Consider the following 26081-nt stretch of genomic DNA (forward strand, 5'->3'; position numbering starts at 1 on the left):
GCTGAGTCTATACATGAAAGATTTGGAGGCCTTTCTAATATGAAAAAAAAAGAAAAAAAATCACTCATTCCTGGTTTGAAACTCTACAGTTAGAGTGTATGAGTAAATGTCTGTGTGAACTCCCGATTTTCCCTCCTACCCAGAACCTAGACTCCAAGCAGAAAAAGAAATTTGTCAGCAGGTTCAGTCCCTCTGGCTTAGAATTAAAGGCAGGGTAAGTGTGTGTGCTTCCTTTAGGTTCTCTCTATGGCTACAGCAAAATGTCCAGTTCTGTATTTCAGTTCTTTCCTGGGATGAGTAGCCTGCCCTGAAAGTTAGCTGTCTGGTGAGCCGAACAGCCTTTCAGGAAACTAACTTCTAGTTTCCAATATTCTCTGGCACAGGTTGGTACTTTGTAGCCGACCAACAGCTTTATTTTTTTCAACTGAATCACCCTAAAATACGCAGTTACAAAGATGTTCATGATTGGACTTCAGCCATACAATGTTCAGACACCATCTCTTCACCAGTGTACATTTCCCACCACCAATGTCCCCAGTATCCTGTCCCTCCCACTCACTCCCAGCCTTCCTCTATGGCAGGTACTTTTCTTTCTCTCTTTTTCTGTCTCTCTCTCTCTCTCCTTCTTTACTTTTCTCTCTCTCCGTTTGGACATTATGGTTTGCAATAAATACTGACATTATGTTTGGTCCTTTACTCACTTTCAGCACTCAGCTCCCCTCCAGAGCTACTATTTCCAGTCATCATTATCGCAGTGGTTCCTTCTCTGTGCCAGCTGCCCTCTCCCCCAGCACTTGAGGTAAGCTTCCAACCATGAACCAACTTTCCTGGCCCTTGTATCTACTGTCCTACTCTCATGCGATGTTTTTGTTTGTCTGTTTTTCTATCTCACAAATGAGTGCAATTAATTTATGTCTGTTCCTCTCCTTCTGATTCATTTCATTCTGCATGAAACTCTCCATGTTCACCCATTTATAAACAAATTTCATGACTTCATTTTTCCTGACAGCTGCATAGTATTCCATTGTGTAGCCATGCCACAGTTTCTTTGGAGTGAATGCCAACTAGTCCAGACCTTTTGGAAAACAATATGGGCATTCCTCAAAAAAATTAGAAAGAAATTGAGCTTTCATATCACCCAGCAAAACCACTTCTGGGAATATACCCTGGAGGCACTAAAATAAACAGCAGAAATGACATCTGCACAATGAACATTCATTGCAGCACTATTCACAATAGTCAGAACCTGGAAACAACTAGTGCCCAGGCCAACAGCTTTTACAGAATTAAAATGCAGATCAAGTCCAAATAGGGCCTATAGTGTTAAGGATTTTCTAGAAGTTCTAATCTTCACGGGATGGCAAAATGCAACATGCACACTTTCAACCAAAGACCGACACTACTTGATCCCTATATGTGACTAGAATAAGAAGGATCAAATAACAATTATTTATCAAATACACACAAGAATCAATGCTATGTACTTAGATAATTATCAATAGTTACTGTTACTCTCGGCCTGGAGTGATAGCACAGCAGGTAGGGTGTTTGCCTTGTACACGGCAGACCCAGGTTCGATTCCTCCGCCCCTCTTGGAGAGCCTGGTAAGCTACTGAGAGTATTTCGCCCACACAGCAAAGCCTGGCAAGCTACCCATGACTTATTCGATATGCCAGACACAGTAACAAGTCTCAAAATGGAGATGTTACTGGGCCCGCTCAAGTAAATTGATGAACAACGAGAGGTCAGTGACAGTGACTGTTACTCTTATTTTCACCATTATTGTGTGCAAGGCACTGAGGATTAGTATTGGCCACAAATCCAAAAGCAGACAGTGTTTCTCCTCCCCCCACCAAGAGTACAGTCCCATAATGAACATACACAAGGTCCAGCAGTGCTGTGAAGGCAACGTGGATACGCCATACTGTAAGAGCAGGCCCTGGAGCGGACAGGGCTGACGTCTCTGCATAACTGATGTGCGCCAATGAAGACGGTCTTCTAGATGACACTGCCTGATACAGCTCTGCTGCCCACTCCACTGTTCACATCTCCTTTGTTTGCTTCACAGCCATCTCAGGTCCATAATCCAATCAGCAATTTTGCTGACTCTCTGAACTGCCAACTACACTCACTTCAGATTCCCTACTCTTGGGCACGCTCTATCTAACCCAACTCAGTTCCTATAGTCAATCTTCCTTCTTTGAAATTCCTTAACACCGACAAGCTATCCAATACTCTTCTAAACTCTCTCATTACTCAGTTGTTTCACGTGGATAAAACTACTATTCCAGGTATACTGAAAGCTCCTTGGGTCTGGAGAGAATATAGAGGGCAAAGCACTTGCCTTGCCTGTGGCCATGACAATGGTTTGATTCCCTCCTGGCACTGCAAGGTGTGGTCCCTGAGTACCACTGGGTGTGTGTCCCCCCACCCCTCCCAAAGAAGAAGAAGAAAAAGAAAAAAAACCTCCTTGTGGACAAGCACTATGTTCAAGATGAGTCAACTCAAGTTGTGTATATTCCTCCTCTATGCAGACGCACACTACAGCTACCGGCTGTGGCCAGAAGAGCACTACGATTGGGTTCGGTAGGAGAGACATACCAATACTTCCACCCTATGCAATGCGTGAAACAATGTATGTCTTCTGTACATGGTACAAAGGTAACTTAGAGAATGTCTGAAAGGTGGGGTAAGGAATCAAGGTGAACTTCCTGGAGAAAAGGATGACTAAGCCATGCTGTCCAGAGAGATGTGAAAGGAGAGACATTCAGGCACTGACTATTACCATATTCTGGAGACAGTTCTGCAGACAGTCTATCTGGGTTTGCATTCTGGTTCCATTAACAAGCTGGGTGCTCTTCAACACGTTCCGTACCATTCTTTCCCTCACTCTAGTCAACTGTAAAACAGAGCAATCTGTCTCGCAGAGCTGTACAACAATGAAATAGGTTAATGTATGTAAGGATCTTAGAAGGCTGCCTGACAAATAGCAAGGGATCCCTATAAGGTATTACGATGATTAGTATCATTACTTAGTTCTCACAGAGCCAACATATAATGGGCACCTGGAACAAATATGTGCAATTAAATAAAAATGAGGTGCTACAGAATCATTCAGCAGCAATATTACAAGATGGCCCAACCCAGGCTTCTAAATGGGACGTGCCCTTCATCACCTCAGGGCAGAGTCGGGCCTAAGTGAGCCCAGTGGTAGCTGCTGACACAGCACATCAACACCGTCAATTTGAAGTTCGCTTTCACTTCTATGGCTCTTTTGACACACTGCTTGGAATGTCTTGAAAGTAAAGTGAACCAAGAGTTTTTAGATGATTTTCTCCAAGTAAGGCGATGCTTTATTAATATGTGCCCTTTCACAGTATCATACATTTACAAATTTATCTGGAGTTGTCTTAGCCGAGTACTTTGTCCTTAGCTGACATTATATATTAATTTGCCTCCACTTACACTGTAAATATATCACACAAGAATTAGGAACATTTAAAAATAATAAAACCCAGTATATCCAATTGGAATAAAAACCTTTCAGTTGAGATATGGTCATAAATACTCGAAATATTCCCAAACTCAGCACTTGTTTGTATTAGTTTTTTTTTTTGGAGGGTGGGGGATAGGGGAACACCCAGCACTGCTCATAATTTGACTCTCCAACTAGCAGAGTTGGAGAAAGAATGGATTGAAGAGAGAGATGTGAAGAACTTTTTGCAACACTCTAAAAAAGAAAGGCTCTGGAACTGAGTTAGGACATCAACAATGAGAATGGGGCTGGGGCGGGGTTTTGTGGGGTGGGATGTGTTGTATTGACAGCATTTAAAGATAGAGACTGGACAGGTCATGGGACACATTTACCTATTCTGTCTTTCATAGCAGGATTCATGGAATTTACAGCCCTCTAAAACAAGAAGAAATGTGCTCATCCTGGCTTTCTCATCATCTTATCTTTACTTTCTACTTACTCTATGGATCTAAATGAGAGTTATAGACCTTCTTAGTGCTGGCTAATCAGAGCTTATGTATGGTGTAGTCTTCTAGTTAATTACCTAGATGAGTGAGATCGAATGTGTGCATTAGATTTCTTGCTTTTGCTTGGTAAGTAGAGATTGTCATTCAACTTTCTTCTATAAGAAGCATTAAGAACAAGTGCTGAGATCATAAGTATAGGAGTTAAGGCACTTGCCTCATTTGCAAACAGGCTCATTACATCCCCAGCACCACAGATGGTCCCCCATCACCTCCAGGAGTGACCCAAGCACAGAAAGCCAAAGCACTGCTCAACTGAGAATTCCAGTAAATTTTCAACACTGACAAAACCTGATAGCCATTAAACATAACCGTTTAATAATATTAGCAAACATCAATCAATAAAAAGTTAAAAAAATCAGAAAACCCAGGTTCAATTCCCAGCATCCCATATGGTCCCCTGAGTACTGCCAGGAGTAATTCCTAAGTGCAGAGTCAGGAGTAATCCCTGTGCATCGCCGGGTGTGACCCAAAATGGAAAAAAAAATGTGCTTAGCTCCTAGCCTACTGAACCTTCTGCTACTATGGGAGGTTAAAGACATTTTATTTTATTTTTTAAGGACAGAAAAAAATTACTCTCTGAAGTTAACTGTGTCCAGGTGGTAACTACTGTAACATATGAATTGAGGAACCAGAAAATTCCCAAGATGTATAAAGAGTATTTTACTGGAGTTTTTCAAATCTAGGGCTCATCATGAGATCAGGTGCTGTTTCTGAGGTAAGTAATACTGATGGGCAATGAATTTGGATGGATTTGTTTTTTCAGCTTGTCAAACTGAAACAAATTATGAAATCAAGTCCAGAGACCAAAATATGAAAAGAGGAACTTTAGAATTTGTAATTGCTCAACTTTAAAACTGCAACATTTCAATTATGTGCCTGACAGGACTAAGATACCATTTTAATTCCTGATACTGTCTATTATTCTAAGGACAGTTTTTGTATTTCAAGCCTATCAAATTCCCTTACAAGGTGAAACAATTTAGCTTCCATGTTTTCTTCTCTATTCTCGGTGCTTTAGACAAAATAAGAATGAAACACCTGTCAAATGCAAGACCTGGAGAACAGAATAAAGCTAATATCATACAGCTGATATCTTGCTCAACTTACAATGAGATTATGTCCTCAGATAGTCACTATTCTAAGCTAAAATAATTTTAGGTAAAAAGTGTGTTTAGCTCCTAGGCTACTGAACATCAGCAGTTAGCCTGGTCCACTGTGGAAGTGTTTAGAACAGTGACCTGAGGGCTACAGCAACAGTAAAGCAGACGGGGTCCTTGCCTTTCAACCAGTGGACCCATGCTTGATCTTGGCACCACATATGGTGTCCAAGCCTTGCCAGGAGTGATCCCTGAGCACAGAGCCAGGTTAAGCTCTGAGCACCACCAGGTGTGACCCCAAAACAAAACAAAAGGGCACTGACCTCAGTCTATAGTTGAATAAAATCTAACATCTAATAAAGTCTAGTTAAATTTTCTTTTAATAAATAGGGGTCATCCTGGCAGTGCTTGGAACCCACCAGGACTACACAAGAGGTACAGAGGAGACCATGTGGCACCAAAGATCGAACTTAGGAACTCACACATGTTCTCCCACTTGAGCTTTCTCCCTGGTCCCCACAATGCCTATTTTATGAGTGTGGACTCTCTCATGATGCTTACTGAATGCTGTATTGAATGTCAACAATGGAATGTCTAATTCAGAATTCAAAGCATCGTTTCTACTAGAAGAGTATCTTCGGCCGGGAAGACATTAAGTATTCCTGTGCCTGATCCAATACCAAATGGCTCCTGACCATCACTGGGGTTAACCCGCAAGGCCCTGGAGCACTATGGAGGTGGCCTTGGTGGTCCATGGCCTTATAGGGCCCAGGCAACACTGCATCTGGGCCCTGAAGCACAAAACTGCGCCAATAGGCCAAGTTGTATTGCCAAGAGTGGACCCCTTGGAGTAGCGTTGAGCATGTGTGAGTTCCTAAGTTCGATCAGGTGCCCCATGGTCTCCCCTGGGTACCTCTGGTGTAGCCCTGGTGGGTCTCAAGCACTGCCAGGACACCCTCACTCCAAGCAAATGAATCTTTTGTATGGTCTTACGCAAAAAATATTAAACTGAACCATCATGGGCTGGGGCCATCTGTACTTTGTTCTGAAAAGCTTCCAAAGTAAATAATAAATGTCAGTCCTCATAAGCTCAAAGGCAATGGGCTCTGAAATGGCAAAGAAAGGGAAGTGTGTGCTCCAGGCTGTGAGGGCAGGTTGTATGTGCTCCCGAAACTGAAGGCAATGCTCCCAAGGTTCCTCCCTAAACTTCAATCAGCAGGGCAAGTACAAAATGCTGTGGGATCTTAGTAGAAGCAGAAACTTATTGTGTGACCCCCCACCCCCATCCCTGGCCTTTTTTTTTTTTTTGGCATGCCTTTGATACAGATTATCAAGACTACTTTTTGAACCATTTAAAAATTCTTTTTATGGTGGCACAATGTAGTCATGATTTTTTTAAAAAAAGGATCCCCAGAGTGTAATCAATATGGAAGAAATTAAAAAAGGTCAGAATCTGAGACTTCAATTCTACTGAGGCTTAACGAACCTGTCAGCAGCAATGTCAGAGAAACTGCTCAAAACGCAGCTCAGCCTCCCAGCCTGCAAGGAGCTCGGGGGTAACCAGGGCTTCCAAAAGGAATCAACCCCTGGGCTCTGGGTGACTTTGCCATCTGTTTTCACTTCTCAGGGCCTTGTCTGAAGTCAGCTTAATAGAAAACATACTAAGAAAATGAGGGAGGGGAGAGGAGGAGAGAGGAGGGGAGAGGAGGGGAGAGGAGGAGAGAGGAGGGGAGAGGAGGAGAGAGGAGGGGAGAGGAGGGGAGAGGAGGGGAGAGGAGGAGAGAGGAGGGGAGAGGAGGGGAGAGGAGGAGAGAGGAGGGGAGAGGAGGGGGGCACAGAGACAGAGAGAGAGACAGACACAAATATCACAGGGAGAGAGAGAGAGACTGAAGAACAAGGAGATTACTGAGCATACCCTGATTAAGACCTTGTCTTCCTCTCTCCCTCTCCCTTCTCTCTTCCTCCCACCCCTCTTTTAAAATGTTCCCCAGATACAGAGGCAGACACATGACTTCACAATCGGGATCAGCTTAGGACATAGCTCTTGTGAATGTGTACAATAGATCTGAGTCATTTGCTCGTTCTGTAAACATAAAGAAATCACACTTTAAAAAACTTCCTCCTTCATGACATTCACAGCACTTGACAATATGCTCAACACGGAACACTGACTCTTTCCCGTACCCACACCCAAAGATGTCAAGAGGGATGGATCTTCTTTCCAGCTGGAAGCCCACATTGTCCAGGAGAGGTGAGAATGAAGAGGGAGTAAGAGCAGAGGCAGAACAGGGCTGATGGTGGCTGGACCACACAGAATGCGGAGAACCCAGGGCGGGCCTTGAGGGACCACCGCCACTGCTTTCTTGTGAAAACCCACTCAGGGGTCCCCTCCACCTCACACTAGGTGCTACTGATCACTGAGAATGATTTCTTTTTGCCACTTTGGCGAGGACTGCATCTGCAGCACACACTGGAGAGGCAGAGATGAGCAGATGCAGTTTGGGCTATGGAATCGGCTGTAGATTAGGAAGGGCCAAAGTAGCAGAAACAGATCATAATCAGTGATCAGTAGCACCTGGTCTGACTCCATACATAGCGTCCAACCTTCCAAGGTGGTTTGAGTTTGGTACAATTAACTCCAAGCTCTTGAGCACACAGGAGAGCTGTGCAAGACCAGACAAGAGTTCTAAAGGGCACAGGCGTGGGCAGGTGGGTCAAATCAAGATCTGTGTGCCATCTGGCTTCACCATAAATCGGGGAGCTATGGATGACATTTCCTACAGGATATGACTCTTTCTTCTTGTCTTTATCCTTACAATACTGTGAAGATTCTCATTTCTGCTTTGTCCTCATTAGAAGATACAAACATTATATATATGTGTGTATATATACACATACATATGCATGCATATAAACACGATAAACCAGGGCAATGACTAACATAAATCAAGCTCTTAACTGAAAGATCATGAGTGAGAAGACTTCTACAGGCAGTTTCTATAAGAGCAAAGCAGAATAATTGGCTGATCTTTTTTTTGGGGGGTTACACCTGGCAATGCACAGGGGTTATTCCTGGCTCATGCACTCAGGAATTACTCCTGGCGGTGCTCAGGGGACCATATGGGATGCTGCGAATCGAACCCAGGTTGGCCATGTGCAAGGCAAACACCCTACTTGCTGTGTTATTGCTCCAGCCCCTGATCTTGTTTTTCATTTAAAAAATCTCACCCAGCGGTTGGCCTATATGTTCTTAGACTCCAGAAGATGACACTGAAGTAAATAAATGAAAGAATAGGCAGGCAAAAAGGGATAAAACAAAGAAGAAAGGAAGGGGAGGAAGAGAGTTGTACACAGGCTCCCAGAACGTCTTTACAAAGTTCTAATGGAAACAAAAAGATGTCAACTAACTACAGAAAAAAAGATTATCAACTAATGGCAACACATAGATGTGCATATACCAAGGCTACTGGTGTATTAAAGCCATACTCTCGGGCCTTGAATGGCTTCAACCTAGATCACTTAGGTGGGAGTGGAAGGTCCTGGATAGCTGCCCCCAGCCCCTGCCCCCACCATTGAAGGCCTAGGCTATTTAACAGTGCTCTGATTTCTGATTATACTTACATTCCTTAGCAAAATATTTCCCTAAGATGAAAAGAAAAAAATGGTGAGGATTAAGACATTTGGGGAAGCTGCTCTCTCACTCTGAAGGTTCTACTATGAGCCCCATAAAGGAAAAGGTAGCAGTAAATTCAGGAGGACTAGAAGAAGTGGGCTAAAAATATAGGCCAGGGGGAACATCAAGGAGCAAGAGGAGTTAGGCAGGGGGTGTAACTAGCATTCTGATTATAGGGGTCACAATTAGGAGCAATGGAGTGAAATTAAGGAAAAATAAATCTTTACTGTCAGGTACAGCCTGGTTGAGTCCACTGAAAGGGAGAAGAGCGTCTCACGTGCTTCCTAGAGGCTGAAGGCCAAGTGTGTGAACAATTGTGCTTCACAATGAGCTAGAATTTATTTAAAGGGAATTTTATTTTTGTTACCCAATGCAGACTAGGTTACTTGATGACACACAGAGGCCTCTTGTATCTAATTTTATCATTCCATTCTCTGTTCTAAATTAAATAGTAAAAGAACTAACGATAAAATAGAATATGACTATTTCATTCCCAAAATATGATTCTGCATCTAAGGAGAGCAAAAACAGCAAAGTGCGAACCAGGAAAAACAAATGAATACAATCAAACGTGCTTTAATCCACAATAGGTTTATAAGCAAACCCTAACTCAAAAGGAGTTGTTAAAAACAGGAAGTTTCTTTCATTTTCCCAGGTCAGTTTGGTTAAGCTACAGATGCCAATTAAACTTAGGCTCTTCTGGTGAACAACAGAGAGCATGAGCTATCAGGTTTTTTTTTTTTGGGGGGGGGGGGGGAGAGGTTGAGCCTCACCTGGCAGTGCCCAGGGGCCACTCCTGGGTCTGTGTTCAGGAGTGGGCCCATGGGTGATTGTAGTACCCTATGCTGTGCCGGTGATTGAACTGAACAGGCGGCATGTAAGGCAAGTGCCTTACCTCCTGTGCTTATCTGGCCTGAGCAGTCACATTTTAACCTAGTTTCATAAGGGCAGTCTAGTAGCATTCTCCCAGCCAGTGGTAAATTGGAAGCTATGTTCCTAGATTTCATGGTGTGTTGAGACTACAGATTGGTATGACTTCCTAGGAGCAGAAATCCAATGTAGAAGAAATTAATTTACTCTTTCTTATTGTGGAGCCAAGGTATGACCCTGGGTGAAAGACAAACCATGTGAGAGAGAGGAGAGGAAGAGGGACGGGAGAGAGGGAGAGGGAGGAGGGGGGAGGGAGAGGGGGAGGAAATGGAGGGGGTGGGTGAGAGCACTCTCCTGGGGAGAATGCCTACATAAGGAGGGTGAGACTGTGACCCTGGGAGGAATCTTGAAGGAAAAGGAGGTGAGAGGAGCAAAAGCAAAATGTGAGAGTGAGCAGCGCAGAAGAGATTTCTTGACATTACTTGGTATTTCTCCAGGATTATTATTTAGGCGCCTCTGAAAATGTGAGTGTCGCAGGAGCTGCTTGCTTCCTTTCCAACCCTCTACCCACCACCTGCTGAGGGGTTTCATGCTTGGTAGGCACTGTGCACAGCAAGATCAGGTTCTGACTTTCTCAGAATAAGGGCCCACTTACTCTGGGACAGAAGGTGCTACCCGATTATGGAGGGTTCAGTTCTATGATCCTCAGCAGTGGGTCCCAGAGGAGAAAGCCAGTTGATTCCAAGCTGGATGGGGGCTCCTAATACTCACAGGCAAGGGAGATCAGGCACTCTGAGACAGGGTTGCGGGTTTGTCTTGGGACTGCTGGGGGAGAGGAGCTGGGAGCATAGGACCCATGGCAGACTTGGATGGCAGCAAAACTCCTTCCTCGATGTAAGTCATCAGGGCACTGTAAAAAATGTCTCCCCTGCACATGGGAGTTGCAGACACTAACATGGACCAGATTCCTTTGCAGAAGCGAGTGATTCGCCGCACTCTCCCGAGTGCATCTGCTCTCTTGGTCCTTCAAGCTGACTGTGAGTTCTGGGCTAGAAATCAGAGGGACATATTCAGGGAAACCTTTACAAACCTCTGGTCAGATTTCAGATCCTCAGTTTCCCGAAGCACCACAGCGGTTGGCTTCGGTCTCTATCAAAAAGTCTTTCCTCTAAACATTCAGCTTTACCATAGAAGTGATATTCATTTTCTGTAGGAAATCCCATGTAAAATGTTATTATGGACAACAACGCACTGCATTTGAAAAGGAGAGGCAGCCTGCAGGCAGTTTCAAAAGCAGAGTTACCGATCCTTTGGATTTTATAATGTTGGCTTTTGCCTTGTACAATATTCACTATGTAAACGGCTACATTGATTTTTTTTTCTTTTCACCTCTGTATAGCTTCTGAGGTCCTGATGAAATATTTGCTGCCACTGCTAATGAAATTCTGAAAAGGACTATTGGTTTTTCACTTCACTTGGGAATTTTGATGCAATAGATGTTTGCCTATTGCTGTCAGAAAAACATGATGCTTTAGTCCTAAGTGTAAGAGCAACCCGGCTTTTTGAAAGAAAAGTGAGAAGGAAATTCAAGCCAAAGGTGACTTCTGGAAATCTGAAAGAAAAACCCCAAAACCAAAAAACTTGTGTTCTGTTGATCCGAGAGGTATTTTTCAAAAGCTTTCATGTGAAAGGCAGGTTTAAAAAAAATAATTTTTAACCAACATGAACAGAAAAAAACAAAATCAACTACTCAGTAGGGTAGAAAAAGCCTTTAAATCAACTAATGACCAGTGATTAGAAACTATTTTGGAAGACAGTACACTGGGATGATCAAGTCCATGCCTATCAGCTCTATAACTTGGACCATGTACCTTTATGCAGGATACTGGCCTGGTTCTTCCTCCAACCTGAAAGTTAAAGGGATGAGAATAGGAAGAAAGGGAGACTTCAAGGTCTCAAACATAGTCTCAGAGCATCCATTTTAGTTTCAAATCCCCTATCCTTACAGTCATCCTCAAAATGTCACCCAGAAAGGAATCAGACCACAGTAAAAACAACGTTTTCATGAATTTTCAGGGAGCTAACTAAAACGACTCCTCATACTGATCTCAAAGTAAACTTGTTTTCAAGAGTCAACCTATTTGCAAACTGAACTTGCACAACATCCCAGTTTATGTTACAGAAATAAGTGGCCATTAATAATCCAGCAAATAAAATTTGGATCTCAAGTGATGAAAACATGTTTCACTCTGACCAATATTAAGGATAAATTGAGCAATGGAGAGGGTTACCCAAGTAGAGCAGGTAGGTGTAATGTGGTTATTACCAACATTTTGAAAATTATATTCAGGAAACCTTATAATCACAGCATTATTTTACAAGAGTCAATGAACTACAAAGAAGAATTGTGTTCAGACCTGTCATATACTTAGAGGGGGAGTAGGGTTCCAAGCAAGCAAGCAACAATAACAGAAATTAAACCAGTGGCAAGAGTATGTTTTCCCACCGAGATGAAACAGATTTCTTATTGCCTTACAAAACATTGCCTATTCTCTTTTTCATACATCAAGATTATGAAAGCTTAATATTTTGGACATCAGTAGAGTCCATTACCCCTTCCCCAAATTGTAATTATTTTTTTCCCCAAAGACTTTTTACCCTTACACTATTTAGGTGCAATGTATTCAAGCCCATAATCTTACAAACATTAAGTCACCCATCCGTCATTGCAAAAGGCAAGATCAGACCTGGGGATACTGCTGAACACAGAAGTTCAGGCTGCTGCCTGAGCTGGGGCAGAGGATAACAGAGGACTTGCTGGAATGGATGCTCATCTTTATGGCTAACAGGAGCATCTATTGAAAAATGCGAAGGCAGGGATGTTCTTGCCACTATTCCTCCAAGGTGCAGTGATCTGCAAGCTCACCCCGTTGATACAGAGACTAACAGGTGGCTAGCAAATTTTCAAATAAGGAACATACATTTCCTCAAAGAGCTAACCGAACATAGCTAATAGGGAGTTGCCCAGTTCTCAACCAGTAAATGCCACACACCAAAGAAGACCTAGAGTTCCTGGGAATCGCCTTGCAGCAGCGTCCTCCATGTTTATCGTGTAGCAACTCAGCTCAATAGGACCATAGTCTTTTCGGCACCTCCCTGAATCCATTCAGAGTCTACGACTCTGCTCATCACCATCTCTCTTCTTTCCTCCCATCCAACTTCTGACTGACACAGAGTGCAAGAAGGGGGTCCAAGTCAGATCTTGGGGAACTATGCCTAGCTCCCTGGCAGTCTGATCTTAGGCAAGTCTCTACCTCCCAGAGTCTTAATTTTTTAATCTGTAAGATGGGACAACACTCAACTGCCTGGGTTATTATTAAAGGATGAGTATTTAACTGAGTACTTAATTTAATTAATTGATTATTTAATATGTTCAGCATATAATAAAACCATTAATAGGTCTTCCCCTTCCCAGGGATATCAGAATATTGGGTGTGTTTGCTTTTTTGGCCTTCTGATTCAACTGTGATTCATATTTATTATCCTAATGATCCATTTCTACTGGCACCAGGGTGCTGCGGGACTTCAACTTTTCCACTTTTCTCTGTACAGGGCACATGTAATGGCATATGGCTTGTCCTCATCAGTCCTTTTTTTTTTCTAGTTGTGTTTATTCACTTTCTTGCTATAGTGTTTTAGTGCTGTATTATCTGCACACTGGGCCATAAAAGACATTTTCTAAAGATCTGTCACCCGTCTCAGGACACTATCTGTTTAGATGACACATCAACCTCTCTATTCACTTTGAACTTTCCCCTTTGGTCGAGTGATACCTTCTCCATCTTACATGCCTTAAAGCAGCAGAAACTCTCACTATATATGGCATATTGCTAAGCTTCCTTCTGTGAACCATCCTCTTTTCCCTCTCACTGGCTCCTGCATCATGTTAATGATATCCTAGAGAATGATCCTTACCAATTCCCACTTATTCTTCCTGGAGTGGGATTCAGGCTACTGGAAGAGCTTGTGGTGGTTATATATCCCCATGCGCCGCCCCCCAACCCCCTGCCGCCCCCAGGCCTCCATGTGGTTCTTTTCTTAGTTTGTGGACAAAAGAGGAAATTTGTAGTTACATCCTGGTTGGGTATCTCCAAGTTTCTTTCCAGTACTCTTAGAAACCCCCCTTGAAAGGATCCTAAATGCTGTCCTGCTCAGTACCCTGGATTTTTGGAGTTATCACCCAACCTTCCCCAGTGAATTTTTTTACCAATTCAGCAGGGCTTCTCTGAAGACAAACATATTTTAGGTAAAACATTAGACACAAAGCTTAGCACACTAACTTTTAAGAAATGGGGGCAGAGTTTTAACTCTAGAAATACTTCCCATCTTCTGATTCCTCCATCATGCCGCCCCCCCCCCCCCCACTCCGCCACCACCAATCGGTCCCCATTAGAGTTCTTTTCTAGGTGATGATCTTGAGTGTTTGGTCTTTCTTGTGGTTTAATCATCTTTCCTCTGCAGTTCAAAATACGCCTTAAGAGGGCACACAGATATAATAGCAGATTTGGCTCTTGCCTTGCAATGAAGCCAACCCTGGTGTGATCCCTGGGGTTGCATATGGTCCCCTGGGCACGGCAAGGAGTTACTCCTGAGCACAAAGCCAGACACAGCCCAGGAGCACTGCTGGCTGTGCTCTGATCCTGCCCCCAAATACCACCCTCTCAAGACATGCCCAATAACCTCTTTTGCACTTTCAAAATAATATTACAGATATTTGACAACTGTTGTATTCTCAAACACACCCTGCCCACTAAGTCAATGCCATTATCTCAAAATTTAGTTTTTATTATAATATTTTGAGGGGAGGTGTTCAGAGGCACTGAGGCTGGACCTACTGGTGCTTAGGGGTCCCCAGGACTACACCTGCTGGAGCTGGGGTGGGAGGGGCATGTTGCCCCGGAGATCAGACTCATTTATGCAAGGCATGTGTTCTCTCACCAAGTCACATCCCTGGCCCCAAATCCCAAGGCCTTGTTTTAAGATAAAATGTCAACTCCCAACTAGAGCCTTTGCTGATGAAGTGTTAACAGACACTCGGACATTCTCACTCTTGAGAAAAATAATTTCATGTCAGCACCAGGAGGTGGACACAGGTAGGACCAGGCAACTTGCTCCCAAGGTGCTGTGGGATCCTGGTGAAGAAGCATGTCACTTCTCTACCCCAGAGAGGCCGACTTAGGCCATGACTGTGCCCCTTCCAGGCTGGGAGAACAGTGTGCTCTGAATCTAATAAGCTTGAGTCCTCTCAGCTTTTCTGTCTCTCAGTGTGGTTCTATGTTGTCCCATTGAATAAGCGTTATTGTACTCAGTGTTGTTCTCTGACTGTGTGAACAACCATTTAGGGCCCTCCATCTCCGTCCATCTGCCCTCCGTCTCAAGGGCAGAGACCATTGTGTGGGTAACTCACAGAGCCCACAGCCTGGAGCTCTGTGCTACAGAAAGTGCTTAGCACATGCATTTAGATGACAATCATCAAAGCATCTGCAGTGAGCAGACAGCTGCCACTAGATGACTCAGACCTCTGCAAAATGGCTTAATTTAGCACCTTTTCCATTGTCTAAAGAACAGGCTCTGCTCAAAGCACAAAATGAACTAGACACCTTTTTTGTTTGTTTGTTTAGAGGCCATGCCCAGTGGTGCTCAGGGGCCACTCCTAGCTCTGCACTCAGGAACCACTCCTGGTGATGCTGAGGACTGAGCCTGGTCAGCTGTGTGCAAGGCAAGTGTCCTGCCAAGCCCCTGAACTAGATACTCTTTCAAATTAATTTAACTTCACAATGACCCTTTAGGTGGCAGGACATTTTAAAATACCAGAATATAGATGAGAAGCCGCAGGTCCCTCATCTGACTCTCCAAAATCATAGTGGACCCAGAGGCTATGGAAACAGTGTGTGTGTTGGGGGGCGGAGGGTGGGGGAGACAAGCAAGCAAACAAACTAAACCGGGAGGAAGGGAGGAAGCTGGGAGAAAGTTCCTAGAGTGGGATCTATTTTCTAGGCTTATTTTATGGAGCTGGAAAATGACCTTGAGCATGAGTCCCATGCCTGGCAGGGGTTTGAGATCCCCAGGAAAACAATATAAGCAAAAGAGCGACATACCCATACCCAGTTCTCCTCTTAGAGGTGATTTACATTCTGTGACTCTGGTCTGGGGTCTGAGGCTTTTATTTCTTTGTCAGAGCCCAAGCCAGGGAACAAATGTTGGCAGCAGTAGTGAATGCCTGTGACACCGGATTCACAGTTTGGCATTTCAATCTGATCGCTTGGTCGCTTCCAAGTTCCCGAGCCCATTAAATTATTTTATCCTTCGCTCTCCCTTGTGGAAAACCTAAACTGGACTATTTCCAAGCATATTGCACGGTAGCTTACCAAATACATGAGAACCTGAAGAATTTTGAAATCAAAGGTTGGTTCATAAGACTCACAAGGTCAAGTGAAGAGGTAATCTTGTTTTGACAGAAATCCAAGCTAAAGTGCAGGGACTCCTCCCTGAGCAAGCTTCTTATAACCAAAACTTAATGCTGAAGAGAATAGGGAAAAACCAACAAGCCTGAGATTGCAATATTCTCAAGCTGCTTCTTCTACTTTTTTTTTTTTAAATAAAGCAACCGAAAAAACAACAAAACCAAACCAAACCAAAGAAAAAATCAACCCAAAACAAATGAACAAAAATCCCCCCAAAAAACTGTAGGGCAGAGATAGTAGTGAGGCACTTGACTTAGATTCAGCCGACTCTGATTTGACCTCCAGGACTGCAAATGGTCCCCTGAACACTGCCAGAAGTGACCCCAGCATAGAGAGCCAGAAATAAGCCCTGAGCACTGCTAGGTGTGGCCGAACTCTGCCTTCTCATCCTTCACCCATGCGCCCCCTCCCCCTCCAAAAAAGAAAACCTGTAATGTCTCTAGATTTGTTTGACTAATGCTTAATGAGTCAATGAAAGTCTTATTAGCTAAGAAATAACTAAGAATGTGGTAGCTTTGCAGTGTGAGTGCTCTAATCTGCAGAGGGCTGACTACGTGTTTGGGCCCCTGCTAAACATTTTATACATGCTGCCCTGCAGGATTGACAGAGCTCTGATGTAGACACTATTGTTCACTTTTCATTAAAACTGAAGCTTAAAGAACTAGTTCAAGTATGCCTGAATCCATAAGCATGCAGTTATCTTTCCATCATGAATCTCCTATGCACCTCTGGCCCAACTTTTTAGAACAGCTAACACCGAATAGGAACTGTGCCAAATAGCTAACACTGCCAACTTTCTAAAAATTGATGAACTGGAGATATACATAGGCCCAACATAGAATCCTCAGCTTTGCATTTTCTTCAGGAAATCCGGCAAAATAGCAGCAGGAAAAATGTGTCTGAGAAAATTTGAATCCAATTTCTGTTCTTGATGTTTTGCTTGTTGGTGCCTCTGAAGACTGGGTTTCCTACCTAGCTGTGGGTTCCCTCTATGCAGAATGAGGCTGATAAGGCTACTTATATGACAGGGATGTTGTGAGAATTTAATGGATTACTAGATTAGAATTTAACAGATTAAGTCCGGATTTGACTTCATTTGAGAAAGGGGCCAAATAAAGAGAAAGCTACTCCTTGTCCTTAAAAAGGCCACAGCGGGTAGGGCATTTGCTTTGCATGCGGCCGACCCTGCCGACCCGGGTTTGATTCCTCTGCCCCTCTTGGAGAGCCCGGCAAGCTACTGAGAGTATCTCACCCACACGGCAAAGCCTGGCAAGCTACCTGTGACGTATTGGATATGCCAAAAACAGTAACAAGTCTCACAAGACGTTACTGGGCCTGCCCAGGGAAATCGAAGAACAATGGGAGGTCAGTGCTACAGTGCTACAGATGAAGGAAGCTTCTGGAAATCAGGCTTTCTTCACTGTTTTATAAACATTCCAAATCTTGTCCCTGCAAATAAAACAAGGGACCAAAAGAAGCAGACAGTGTCATGTAGATAACTGATTGCACCATTGATTGGGATTTAAAAAGAGAGTTAGATAGTCTTAAATACCTGGCAAGGAAGGGTATTTGGGTCCAGACCAGTAGGGCCCCTCATTTCAAGATGGGCTGATTATTGAAGGCAGTCAAATGGTGTTAGAGAGTACTCACAAATATGTGTATAAAAAGAACGAGATTGTTTTCTGTTATAAATGAAAGACGGAAATGAAGATTTTGCACTTCAGGAAGCAGAAAATATCTAGTTTTCCCCTCTTGGATGCTGAGTTCTCCTCCCCACTCTGGGGTTACTCTTCCCCATTGCTCAGCACTTGACATTTACACAGTGTTTTATAATCTTTTTATTATCTAATGTTCACAAGAACCCGGCGAGGGAGGGCCCTGGGTGCTGATAACCATTTTACTGGTGAGGAAGCAGATATAAAAGTGGAGCAACTTGCTCAGAATTATTAGAAGCTTTTCTTCCTTACCAGTATTTCTACCACTTGGGTCTACGTGTATAAGGTCAAACACAAGACTCCAGGGTGCGAAGGGAACAGGCTTGAGTTTCTTCTTTTGAGGATTCATTAAATCTGAAAGGAGTTGAGGGCCATCTAGTCTAAACTCTGCATTTTACATTAGGGATGGTGTGATGGGGTGTGATGGTGTGTGTGTGATGGTGTGTGATGGTGTGTGTGTGTGTGTGTGTGTGTGTGTGTATTTAGGGGGGCGATGGGGAGGTGGTGCTCAAGTCACATGCTCCTTAGATATGTTCAACCAAATTTGAGATCTGCAGGCTTCCCACATCAACTGCTTTCTTGGTGGAACAGAAACAGCAAGCTTAGACATCATTCAATATGCTTAAGAAGCAAATGTCATCAGATGTGAAGTTAAATTCAGAGTCCTCCAGGTGCCAGATTAGCATTTGGTTCATTCACCTTCAGATTTGCCTTTCTGAGGCTGACCTTCTTGAAGTTTTAAGATCAGAGAGAGAGAGAGAGAGAGAGAGAGAGAGAGAGAGAGAGAGAGAGAGAGCGCTCAGGCTTTGCAGTCAGGGAGCCTGGATTCAATCCCTAGTACCACCTGAGTCCCCCAAACACCACCAAGAATGACTCCTAAGCATTGAGCCAGGAATCTTACATGAGCACCACCAGGTGTGGCCCCTGTCCCTCTCCTCCCCAAAAATGATAATCTAAAAGACAGTGGGATAGATTTCCATACATCTTTATGGAAGACCCCAAAGCGAGCTGTTTTCTGCTAGCAAGAAACTATTAGCTTATTTCCTCCTCTCTCGAAAGCTGCACATCCTGGATGTTGACCATGCACCATTCCAGCCCTCTCTCCTATGCCTCGTCAACAGTGCTCTTGCTCTGCTGGCTTAAATCTTGCTGGACCAAAGGTCAACAGTATTAGCAGTGATGGTGCTTTTGAAGGGACCAGGACAGAAGTGGCAGCAACCACTCGGACCCTTACCTCACTCTTGCTACTCCCATTATTCCACTCAGCACTCACTCAGTACCAGAGCTGTGCCATGTAAACACTCGGCCCGAATGAACCCAATTCACACGGTGTCTTAGCACAACTCCTGGAGGCAGGGTATAAAGAATTATTTGCTCTACATCTCAGACAGCTGAGGCACAGTGAGGTCATTCTGCCCAATGCCACACAGCTCAATAAGCCTGATCCCAGAGGGCCTCACTCCCTACCATTCTAGATGCCAGTGGTGTGTAGGGGGAGGGGTGTCACACACATTCAAGAAAGGCCCGAGACCCTCACGGTTTGTCCAGGGCTCAAGTAAGACAGGTGTGTTGAGAGAGATTCCGGTTATCTGGCAGTTAGTGGGGTAGTCTTCTAATCAAAGTCAGCCCTGGATTCCAAGCAGATGTCAACATAAACACCTAACCCGAAATGTCAACAAAGCCCCACATGTGTTCAAAGGGAAATGTTCTAGTCCAAAGAAAGGAAACAGGATATCAAAAACACAATGGCAATTCAAAGGTTTTTTTTTGTGGCAGCTTTGAAGGAAGAGCCAAGTGGCCCTGTCAACGGTGCTCACAGCTGAGGGCTCCCGCGGTGCCAGCTGCTGCTGGGACCTGGGTGACAGCCGCAGGGTTGCCTTAGGCTTTTGAAACACTCCCCACCACCTCAGTCTCTGCAGGCGCCGGTGAAGAAAGGGTGGTCGCGCTGGGGTGGGCCTCAGTGGACTCAGACTAGGGTTTCCCCAGGGTAGCCACAGAGAAGGGAGGTTCTTTTTGATGGTGCTGCACCCCGAGATCACAAGTGGGTTATCTCAGGCTGCACCTTCACGGCACTGAGCTGGGGGGTTGGGGGCTCTGACTCGCGGACCTGCTTGATGCACCCACCAGACATTTCCTCATCGCTGAGTGGGTGGGGTCCGATGACCAGGGATATTACTTCCAGCTCGAGAACATTTACGAGTAGGACTCCCCGGCCACTAAAAAAAAGAAAACCACCAGCAAGCAGAAAGCCAGCTGACTGTAATTAATGGAAAGGCTGATACTGTTTCTGATGTAATACTGATGATGGATAGCCCAGCCTTGATTCATGCCAGAAACCAAAAAGGAAGGCTGCGATTTTGTGCCCCAGCCTCTGAATCATACGGAGGACCCTCGAGACCACACTGTGAGCCAATCTGAGCTGGGCACTCACGCGAGGACTACTCATCACCCAGCTCTGTCCAGCCCGGCAGAGAATCAAGCGCCCCAAGCAGCCTGGCTTAACGTTCAGATTTTCCTCCAAGGAAAACCTGCACTGCGAGTCTCCTGGCGCCTGGCACAGCACCCATCCGGCTCCCTAGTGAAGTGCTCTATCACTTATACTTCTGACCCCTCTGTGTGCATTGATAGACATTTAATTCTCTTTTTCACGAATGGAAACTGAACATGAAGTGGGGGATTAGGGATTCTACTTAAACTCTGTTTTGCTTGGGATTGAGGCAGGTGCCTAGGAACGAATTTAGGAATCAGCATTAGGAGTGAGAGAACCTATGGCAGGGTTCCGAACGAACAGTTTGTGGGCACAGAATGCTGTCAACTCACAGGTGAGAACAAACTGTGCCGGGTACCCATATGAGAGGGCCAGTGAGGCATGTCTGCTCATAAGAGTGACTACTGTCCCTGTCCCCCCACCCCGAAAACTGACCTGTGCTATTTCCTCAAAAGTCAGTCGCCCTAAAACAAACAGCTTAAAAGAAATGCATTTCCTTGTGCTGAAAAGCCACGCCCATAATGATGACAGTTCTGAAATATGGCTCTCTTATTGAGGATCAGCTCCCTAATATGGATTAATCTCCAAAGATTCAGAGGGAGTTCCCGGATGACTTACTCATTAATCCATTCATACCCACTTAAAGATACTGAGAACCTTTGTAAACCCATTCATGATAATTCCTATAACTAGTTACCTAATACGATCTGCCTTTAAACCCTACAACAATTATAGAGATATTATTTTATAATTTTGAGGCTACTTGTATTATCTTGGAGAGGTGAGATTCTTCAGATCAAAAATTCATGCCCACACCATTCCTACAGAAATCTTTCACCAACTTTGTCTTACACTTTGTGCCCAATTTTTATTCCTTCTTGCAATACAGTTTGAACTCTCTCATGCTACTAAAAGTTGTTTGTTTTGGGGCTACACCCTGAGATGATGGGGATAGTTATCCCTGGCTCTGTGCTCAGGAATTTCTACTGATGATTATTAGGTGACTATATGATATGCTGGGGATCTAGCCAGGGTCAGCCACATGCAAGGCAAATGCCCTAGCCACCAACTATCACTCCAGCCCTGAAAGGGTTGTTTTTAGTCCCACTTGAAAGGCTGTTTGAAAAAATAATACTTGCTTACTTCCATCTGATCAGGAGATGAGGCATTAAATATTTGAGTAATTTGGGACAAAGCCATAAAACAGTTTCATTGTTGAGGGGGTTTTGGGCACACACCTGGTGGTGGCTCGGGAGTGACCCCTGGCAACGATTGAGGCCGTATGTCGTAGTAGAGATTCCAAACCAGATCAGAGGGATGCTAGGTGGATGCCTAAGCCACTGGACTATCTCTCTGGCATGAAAAAGCGAATTTCTTAACCTAGAATAATCTTTAGGCTGGTAATTATATATATATATACATACATATATATATAATATATTTTATTAGTGAAATGTCCTGATGGATCCATCACATCCTCCAGAACGGCAATGGAGAAGATTATCCATGACTTCTACTCAAATCTCTTCGATAGCCATGTCCACTTGCCAACATACCAAATTCCACAGGATGGGTATGTTGTTCCCAACGTTCTCCCCTCCGAAATCCGACACGCCATTTCGTCGGTAAAGAAACAAACAGCACCCGGCCCAGACAAGGTCAGACCTGAACACCTGAAGAACCTGCCGTCAGTACTCATCAATACACTGGCTCGGCTCTTCACTCGCTACCTGTCTGAATGCAAGGTTCTGTCCCAATGGAAAACCAGCAGGACCGTACTACTGTTCAAGAAGGGAGACATCCATGACATTGGCAACTATCGCCCGATCTGCCTATTGTCTGTCATCTACAAGTTGTTCACTCGAGTCATCCTGAATAGGATTGGCAGAACACTAGATGAAGGACAACCATGCGAGCAAGCAGGGTTCCGCAAAGGATTCAGCACCATCGACCATATCCACACAATAACCAAGCTCATTGAGGTTTCTCGGGAGTTCAAGATGCCGCTCTGCTTAACGTTCATTGATTTAAAGAAGGCCTTTGATTCTGTTGAGACGGAAGCGGTCATTGAAGCCCTAGCCAATCAGGGCATTCAAGCCCAGTACATCAGGATCCTCCGTGAGCTGTATTGCGGATTCACTACCAGGATCTCACCATTCTACAAAGAAGTGATCGTTGATGTCAAGAGAGGGGTGCGGCAGGGTGATACCATTTCACCGAAACTCTTCAGTGCCACCCTCGAGAACATCATGCGACGACTGGAATGGGAAGGAATGGGAGTGAAGATAGATGGTCGGCAACTACACCACCTCCGCTTTGCTGATGATATTGTTTTAATAACACCAAACATCAGCCAAGCGGCACAAATGCTGGCCGACTTTGACCGTGAGTGTGGAAAGGTAGGACTACAGCTGAATCTTACGAAGACAATGTTTATGAGAAACAGCCTTGTTCCTGACGCCCCATTCACTCTCAATGGAACGACCATCTCCGAATGCAACAGCTATGTCTACCTAGGTCGAGAGGTCAACATGACAAATGACCTGGCACCCGAGCTGCGCAGGAGGAAGAGAGCGGCTTGGAATGCCTTCAAGAATGTCGAAGAAATAGCTAAGAGGACGAAGAACCTCCGGCTCCGGGCACATCTCTTTGATTCCACTGTTCTTCCTGCATTAACATATGCCTCAGAGACCTGGGCCCTACGCAAACAAGATGAGAACGCCATTCAGGTCTCCCAAAGAAGAATAGAAAGAGCTATGCTTGGAATATCACGTTTCACTCAAATGAGAGAAAGAATCTGGAGTTCTGACATCCGTCGACGATCAAGGATCAGGGATGCTGTCTCATTTGCCAAGGTGTCGAAAATCAGATGGGCTGGTCACGTAATGAGATTTAAAGACGACCGTTGGACTAGAGCTGTTACTGATTGGATTCCACGGGATGTCAAGAGACCGCGTGGCTGCCCACCTACCAGATGGTCAGACTTCTTCCTGAAGATCATGAACGATCGGTTTGAGGCCCTTCATGTTCCCGGAGCGAACAGATGCCACTGGGCTACACTAGCACGCGACAGGGACAAATGGAGACGTTACTGGCGCCCGCTCGAGCAAATCGACGACTAACGGGAAGTTAAGTGATTAAGTGATTAAGTGATTAGTGAAACACAATGAGGTACAGTTGTAGACTTACAAATTTTTGTGTTTGGGTTTCAATTATACAATGATCGAGTACCCATCCCTCCACTAGTGCCTATTTTCCACCACCACGGATCCCAGTATTCCCCCCCCCCCCACCCCCCCACCCCCGCCTCTGTGGCAGGGCATTCCCTTTTGTTCTCTCTCTCCTTTTGGGTGCTGTGGTTTGCAAAAGAGGCATTGAGTGGCAATCATGTTCAGTCTATAGTCTACTATCAGCGTGCATCTCCCATCCTGGGCGGATCCTCCCAACACCCTTTATTTGGTGCTCCCTTTTCTATCTGAGCTGCCTTTTCCCCTAGCATGTGTGGCTGAAGGCTGGTAATTATATTTAATGAGCAATTACTTTTCAATGGATAAATTTTGCTTTTCTTTTTCCTTCTCTCTCTCTCTCAATATCAAAGTCTTCCTTTTCAATGTATAATGTAATTGTGCGGGTTATATTATTAAATGAGGTGGTGCAGGTGCCGACCGTCTATCTTCACTCCCATTTCTTCCCATTCCAATCGTCGCATGATGTTCTCGAGGGTGGCACTGAAGAGTTTCAGTGAAATGGTATCACCCTGCCGAACCCCTCTTTTGACATGGATGATCACTTCCTTGTAGAATGGTGAGATCCCAGTAGTGAATCCATAATACAGCTCATGGAGGATCCTGATGTATTGAGTTTGAATGCCCTGTTTGGCTAGGGCTTTGATGACCGCTTCCATCTCAACAGAATAAAAGGCCTTCTTTAAATCAATGAACGTTAGACAGAGCAGTATTTTGAACTCCCGAGAAACTTCATATGGTCGATGGTGCTGAATCCTTTGCGGAATCCGGCTTGCTTGCATGGTTGTCCTTCATCTAGTGTTCTCCCAATCCTGTTCGGGAACACTCTAGTGAACAGCTTGTAGATGACAGTATATAGGCAGATCAGGTGATAGTTGCCAATGTTGTGGATGTCTCCCTTCTTGTTCAGTAGTATAGTCCTGCTGGTTTTCCATTGGAACGGAATCTTGCATTCCGACAGGTAGCGTGTGAAGAGCCGAGCCAGTGTATTGATGAGTACCAACGGCAGATTTTTCAGGTGTTCGGGTCTGACCTTGTCTGGGCCAGGTGCTGTTCCCTTTTCTACCAACAAAATGGTGTCGGATTTTGGAAGGGAGAATGTTGGGAACGACATATCTACCTATAGAATTTGGTATGTGGGCAGGTGGATGTGGCTATCAAAGAGATCAGAGTAGAAGTCATGAATAATCTTCTCCATTGCCCTTCTGGAAGATATGATAGATCGATCAGGACATCAGAGGGCAGTCATCTTGGTCTTGTAGTTGGCGAAGGACAGGTGGGCGTTGCAAATGCTTTTCCTGGCTTCTGCCGCATCTGCCAGCACTGCTGACCTGGCACCTGAGTTGTGCAGGAGGAAGAGAGAGGCTTGGAATGCCTTCAAGAGCGTTGAAGAAATAGCTAAGAGGACAAAGAACCTCTGGCTCTGGGTACATCTCTTCGATTCCACTGTTCTCCCTGCATTAATATATACCTCAGAGACCTGGGCCCTATGAAAACAGGATGAGAACGCTATTCGGGTCTCCCAAAGAGGAATCGAAAGAGCTATGCTTGGAGTATCACGCTTCACTCAAATGAGAGAAAGAAACCGGAGTTCCGAACTTCGTCGAACCTCAAGAATCAGGGACACTGTCTCATTTGCCAAGGCGTTGAAAATCAGATGGGCTGGACATGTAATGAGATTTGGAGATGACCGCTGGAATAGAGCTGTTAGCGACTAAATTCCATGGGACGTGAAAAGATCGCGTGGCTGCCCACCTACGAGATGGTCGGACTTCTTCGTCAAGACCCTGAACAATCGGTTTGAGGCTCTTTGTGTTCCTAGAACGAACAGACGTCATTGGGCTACACTAGTTCGTGACAGGGACAAATGGAGACGTTACTGGCGCCTGCTCAAACAAATCGATGAGTAACGGAAAGTCAAGTGATTAAGTGATATTATTAAAAAATTCAACAGAGGCTGGAGTGACTAGCTTTGCATCTGACTGACCCTAGTTAGATCCCTGGGCATAGAACCAGGAGTAACTACTGAGCATTAGTGGGTGTGCCTCCCCACACAATAAACAAATCGAGTGAATAAAAAGAGACATAAAAGCCTCTCTTTTCTATCCACAAATCTATAATCCTAATTCTTAGAAATAACTACTGTTAGGTTTTGGTGTAGGCTTCAAGAAATGACCCAACAACAGGTACAACACAATATATTTGAATATACCTAAATTCATGAATAGGACACATTTGGATTATACTTTTCCAGTTAAACATACTTTCTTATGAACAGATGATGTGAACTTAAGGTATTGGTAAAAGCGGTGTACTATAAATGTATTTTATGATTTTCTCTAGTCTATTGTAAGACTATAATATAGAATACATACAAAATGTGTGTTAATTGGCTATAACATCAGTAAGGCTTCCTGTCAACTTCAGA

General features: G+C 44.4%; 1 protein-coding gene across 2 annotated transcripts in view; it reads right to left on the bottom strand.

The window, feature by feature from the left end:
- Positions 1-26081, bottom strand: part of NSMCE2 (NSE2 (MMS21) homolog, SMC5-SMC6 complex SUMO ligase) — a 302562-nt gene that overhangs the window by 16202 nt on the left and 260279 nt on the right. The window lies entirely within an intron of this gene.

The sequence above is a fragment of the Sorex fumeus genome, unplaced genomic scaffold (genome assembly GCF_029834395.1).
Source record: "Sorex fumeus unplaced genomic scaffold, SorFum_2.1 ptg000002l, whole genome shotgun sequence".
Lineage (NCBI taxonomy): Eukaryota > Metazoa > Chordata > Mammalia > Eulipotyphla > Soricidae > Sorex > Sorex fumeus.